The following is a 5790-nucleotide window of genomic DNA, read 5'->3' as shown; positions in this document are numbered from 1 at the left end:
AATTTGGCAATTCAAATCTCATCAGGTCAAGGTTGACTCAGCCTTCGTCCTTCCAAGGTGGCTAAAATGGGGACCCAAATTGTTGAGGGCAATATGCTGATTCTATAAACTGAGAGGGCTGTAAAGCACTGTGAAGTGATTTATGTCTAAGTGCTAATAGAAACATAATAAGGAATAGGAACAGAATAAGAACCCAAATGAATTAGGCTGAGATCCATCTCAATTTCTCATTTTGTTTTTCACAGTAGCCAACCAGTAGCTCTGCTTGCTTGCTTGCTTGCTTGCAAGTAGGAAGCATAGATATTTCCTTCCCACTATTGTTGCCCTGCAACTCTTATTTGGATCCATGATGCTTCCAATCTGAAACATTGAATCATCAAGATAAATAATCATTGACATGCCTGTGTCAAATGTATTTATTTACTTCTAAAATCATTCATTAGTGACCATCACCCTATATCATTTCAGTGAAATGAAATGTTGTATGAGGAACCTTTTCTTTTGATTGTGTTAAATATTCTTTGAATGGCCTCTAGTTCTAATATTTTTGGGTGAGGCACTTCTCCCGTTCTTTCTACATTGGATACACTATAGTCATATCCCTTCCCACCATCATTTTGCCAGCATAAAGACTTCCAAATATCCTAAAATTTATTCATAAAGTGTTCAGGCTCTCTAATAATTTTAATTGCCATCTTCTGCATTTCTTCCAGCTTTATTATATCCTGTTTCAAATGTGATTATCAGAATTGTAGACAGTACTCCAGATGCAGATGGATCATATTTTTGTACAAGGGCATCATAATGTTGGCATTTTTATTTTCGTTCCATTTCCTAATGATACTGAATGAAATTTGCCTTTTTTCATTCTGCCACATACAAAATTAATCTTCATTTTGTTATCCTTTCATCTATCTATCTATCTATCTATCTATCTATCTATCTATCTATCTATCTATCTATCTATCAAACTTCTTAAATGCCCATCTCCCTTGTAGAGAGGCTCTGAATGGTGTACAATTTAATTAATATAATACAATGTTAAAAACTAAATAATTTAGGATTAAATTTTTAAAAAATGTAAAACGTTATAAAATTACAAAAATAGAGAGTCCAGGATGAGGGAGACTAGGGGCTGTTAACAAAGGTAGAGGGTGGGGTTCTCATGGGGCCAACCAACCCTATGGCTGTGTGAGGCTCTGTGTCCCCATACAAGGTTACACAACCAGGTTGTAATCCCTTTGCAGGAGGGCAAGAAATTGGGAGCTTTCTTCAACTGTGAGGGCAAGACATTTCCGCAAAATGTTTGTGGGAACGTGGCAGTGGCAGAGAAGGCCCTTTTCCTTGACCCCATTATAACTCCAAGATTGTTAATCAGAGGTGGGTTGCTCCTGGTTCAGTGCGCGCAAAAATTTTGCTCCTTGCGCATGCACATTTGCACAAAAATAGGTCTGTGCATATGCAAAATGTTAAAGGGAAAAAATTAAATTTGTGCAATTATTTGCATGGCAGGCCTGGGTCGCTGCCAGTTCCAGCGACCCAGACCACTAAATCACTACCGGTTTGGCTAAACATGTCCGAACCAGTAGGAACCCACTTCTGTCTTTAACCCTGAATATAATCCATCAATCAATCTGTATTTGAAATTAGTACTTTTGATACTAATCCACTTTAGCAATAGCAGTACCACTAGAACTTAGACTTATATATTGCTACATAATGCTTTACAGCCCTCTCTAAGCGGTTTACAGAGTCAGCCTATTGCCCCCAACAACCTGGGTCCTCATTTTACTGACCTCGGAAGGATGGAAAGCTGAGTCAACCTGGTGAGATTTGATATGCCAAACTACTGGCAGCCAGTGATCAGCAGAAGAAGCCTGCAGTACTTCACTCTAACCTCTGTGCCACCACAGCTCATTATAATTACTTATGTTTGCATTTGACCATTGAACAATTTAAAGAGAGGTTCTGGAAATCTTCAGAGTTATTTTTTCTCTAACCGGAATGGCAGATTTGATCCACTCACTTCTTCCTTCTAAGTCAGGTCATTCATGATATATAAAAAATCCCAACACAGATATTCTATTTCTTACTTCTGTCCATTGGAGAAATGGCTTATTTACCGTATTTTTTGGAGTATAAGACGCACCAAGGTTTTGAAGAGGCAAATTTTAAAAAAGGAGGTAAGTAGATAGAGGGGTAGAGAAGGAAAGAGAGAGAAATACAGTAGGTAGGTAAGGAGAGAGAATAGTTAGTTAGTTAGTTAGCTAGTTAGTTAGTTAGCTAGTTAGTTAGTTAGAAAAAGGGGAGAGAGAGAAATAGAGAAATACAGTAGGTAGGTAGGGAGAGAGAGGGGGGTAGGTAGGTAGGTAGAGGGATAGAGAGAGAGAAACAGATATGTGCGTGTGTGTGTGTGTTGTATATGTGCTGATAAATAAATAAAATCAGCACATATACAACACAAATGTAACAAAGGCAACAGTAAAAATATTGGGTTTCTGTCTGGATGGTCTCTTGTGATGAGCCGATGGACAGAGAATGGAAGCAGTGAACTTCCTCCCATATTTGGGCATACCAGGGGTTGTGACTTTGTATGTGTGTGTGTGTATGTATATATATATATATATATATATATATATATATATATATATATATATATATATATATATATATATATATATATATATATATATATATACACACACACACATACATACATACATACATACATACATACATACATACATACATACATACATATATATATATATATATATATATATGTTATATTTATGCTGATAAATAAATAAAGGGAGACTAGTATAGATCTATTTCAAGCTATTTAGGTCTCATCAGTTAGCCATACCCTATGTTGGGAATCGAACCTGTGCTCTATTGCCTCTCAGGCAGATGTGTTAACCATTGAGCTACAAGGCTCGACTCCTTATCAGCCAGCCAGGGTGAGAGGTATATATTTAAAGTCACAACCCCTGGTATGCCCAAATATGGGAGGAAGGTCACACTTCCACTCTCTGTCTTCGGCTCGTCACAAGAGACCATCCAGACAGAAACCCAATATTTTTTACTGTTGCCTTTTTTGTTACATTATATATACATACATACATACATACATACATACATACATACATACATACATATATATATATATATATATATATATATATATATATACACACACACACACACACACACACACACACACACACACATATATATAAAGTCACAACCCCTGGTATGCCCAAATATGGGAGGAAGTTCACTGCTTCCATTCAGAGAGAGAGACAGAGAGAGAGAGACAGAGAGAGACAGAGACAGAGACAGAGACAGAGACAGAGACACAGAGAGAGACAGAGAGAAATACAGTAGATAGGTAGGGGGCGAGAGAGAGTAGGTAGGTAGGTAGATGTTTCCAGGTGCATTTATCCATGTTTCCAGGTGTATTTATCCTGGAGAAGGAAATCGCTGAGAAATAGAGAAATACAGTAGGTAGGTAGGGAGAGAGAGGGGGGGTAGGTAGGTAGGTAGGGAGATAGATAGAGGGATACAGAAAGAGAGAGAGAGAAATACAGTAGGTAGGTAGGGAGAGAGAGAGTAGGTGGGTAGGTAGATGTTTCCAGGTGCATTTATCCATGTTTCCAGGTGTATTTATCCTGGAGAAGGAAATCGCTGACAATCTGCAGCACCCAAGACTTGTTTCTGCTGGCACAGCACTTGATCAATCTAATTCTCATCAATCACTTTAACTAAAGAGCTTTCCGAAAGGGAAAAAAAAGTTTTTGCACTCTGCAAACCTCGCAAAAATGGCCCGGTTTTCACGAAAATGGGCCCATTTCCCTCCCCAAAAAAGCCATGAATAGCCTTATGGAGGCTTATAGAGTGCTGCTGGAGATTGGGGTGGGGTGTAAGCAAAAAACGGCCCATTTGCCACAAAAATGGGCCCATTTTTTGTCAAAAAAATTGCATGATTAGCCTTATGGAGGCTTATAGAGTGCTGCTGGAAACTGGGGTGGGGGTGGGGGCAAAAAACGGCCCATTTTTTGCTCATTTCTGCCCTCCCTGGTCCCCAGGAGTTCTCTGAAAGCCTCCGTAAGGGTATGCATGGCCATTTTTGTGAAGGGCTGGGCTTCGGGAGGCAAAAAAATGCTGTATTCGATGTATAAGATGCACCCAGATTTTCAGCCTCTTTTTTGAGGAAAAATGGTACGTCTTAAAATCCAAAAAATACGGTATGTATATACTCTTTGCTTCCTGTTTGTTAACATGTTAATAGACCATAAAAAGAAAGTCTTCTTCTTATTGGCCACTAATTATACCAAAAAACCCTTGATGAAGAACCTTGTCAACGGCATTTTGAAGCCTTTGATAAACATTAGGAAAAATAATCAAGAAGGCAAACTAATTAGGAACCAGACTTTCCATCATAAGTCACTGGGCTGTAAATCAAGTTGGACCCAATTTTATGACAATATTTATACCGGTATTTAAGCACTTCAGTTGTTAAATGAATCATATGGTCATTGCATGAATCCAGCTATATGTTTTTTTGCCTTTTTTTTTAAAGGAAGTTAGCAAAAAAGATGACAAATCTCACACACATGGCTGCAGAATGTTGTCACTGATCATAAATATGGACCAAATTGAAATCATGTGACCATGAAGATAATGCCACAATTGTAAATGCAAATAAAGGTCGTAAGTCACTTTTTCTGAAATTGTTGTAACTTTGCTGTTGTTAAATGAACAGTTGTAAGTTAAGGGCTAATACCCCCCCTCCCCCGGACATCCTATAATTCCTCTAGTATTTATGAGCCAGAAGGGACTAAATTTCCAGACTTCCTGGAAAATTCCAATGAGTTTCTTCCCACTCTTCTTTCATAGAACTTAGAAGAAACTTGCCCACTGAAGTATATTTAGAAAGAAAGAGCCATTTTCTCTAAACCCAGAGACAGTATGTCCCCAATAGAGACCTAGTGAACAATGTTACTAGTTCTTAACTAACTGCCAAGGTGTTGCTTTCCTCTTTTCCTTAGAACCCGCAAAGCAGCTGGTGGGATATATAATCTGGAGAAGTGTTAATGGTTGTTCTACAGAACTTGGACTGAAGATGAATGCTGTGGTTGCTATGCAACTACCAAGTGCTTCCTCTGTATGTGAGTGTGTGAAAGAGAATGTTACATGTAGAATTAATGGAAGAAGCTAGCAGAAGCTAAAAATTGACAGATGTGAGAAAATGAGGAAATTAGCTTGGGAGGCAGATATCAGTCATGCGATGGGATTGGGTGGGGTAATGGATCCAGATTCTGAAGGAGGAGTATAAACCTTCTTCCAAGTATAACAGAGTTTTGGTCCAGGTTCTTCTGCCCCATGGCAATAATAACTCAGTTACAACTACACTTTTACAAGACATTAAATGTCAGCTACTGTAGTTACTTTACAGCTTAGAAGGACATAATATCCAATGATATTAGTTGAGGAAAGGAAAGGACACAGTTAACATTTCTGAGATTTGTTGGAGCAGAAGTGGGGATAGCCTTGCAGAAAGTTAAGGATTATCTACTGCTAGTGGTTCCAGCATTCAATAGAAAGCTATTGTTTTGTTGTTAAAAACAAGAATGTTTTACATCTTTATCTGTATAGTGGAAACTCATTGACAATCATGTTCAGAAATACTGGAAAATCATTCAGAGATGGTAGATTTAAAAAAGGGAGCCATGACATGGAGCAGCAGTAATATCTGTATGTGGCTAATAGTCATGAGATGCAACTGGA

The sequence above is a fragment of the Thamnophis sirtalis genome, unplaced genomic scaffold (assembly GCF_051295495.1).
Source record: "Thamnophis sirtalis isolate CommonGarterSnake01/CBP01778 unplaced genomic scaffold, rThaSir2_p1.2 scaffold_4, whole genome shotgun sequence".
Lineage (NCBI taxonomy): Eukaryota > Metazoa > Chordata > Lepidosauria > Squamata > Natricidae > Thamnophis > Thamnophis sirtalis.
Note: the sequence above shows the minus strand (reverse complement) of the source record.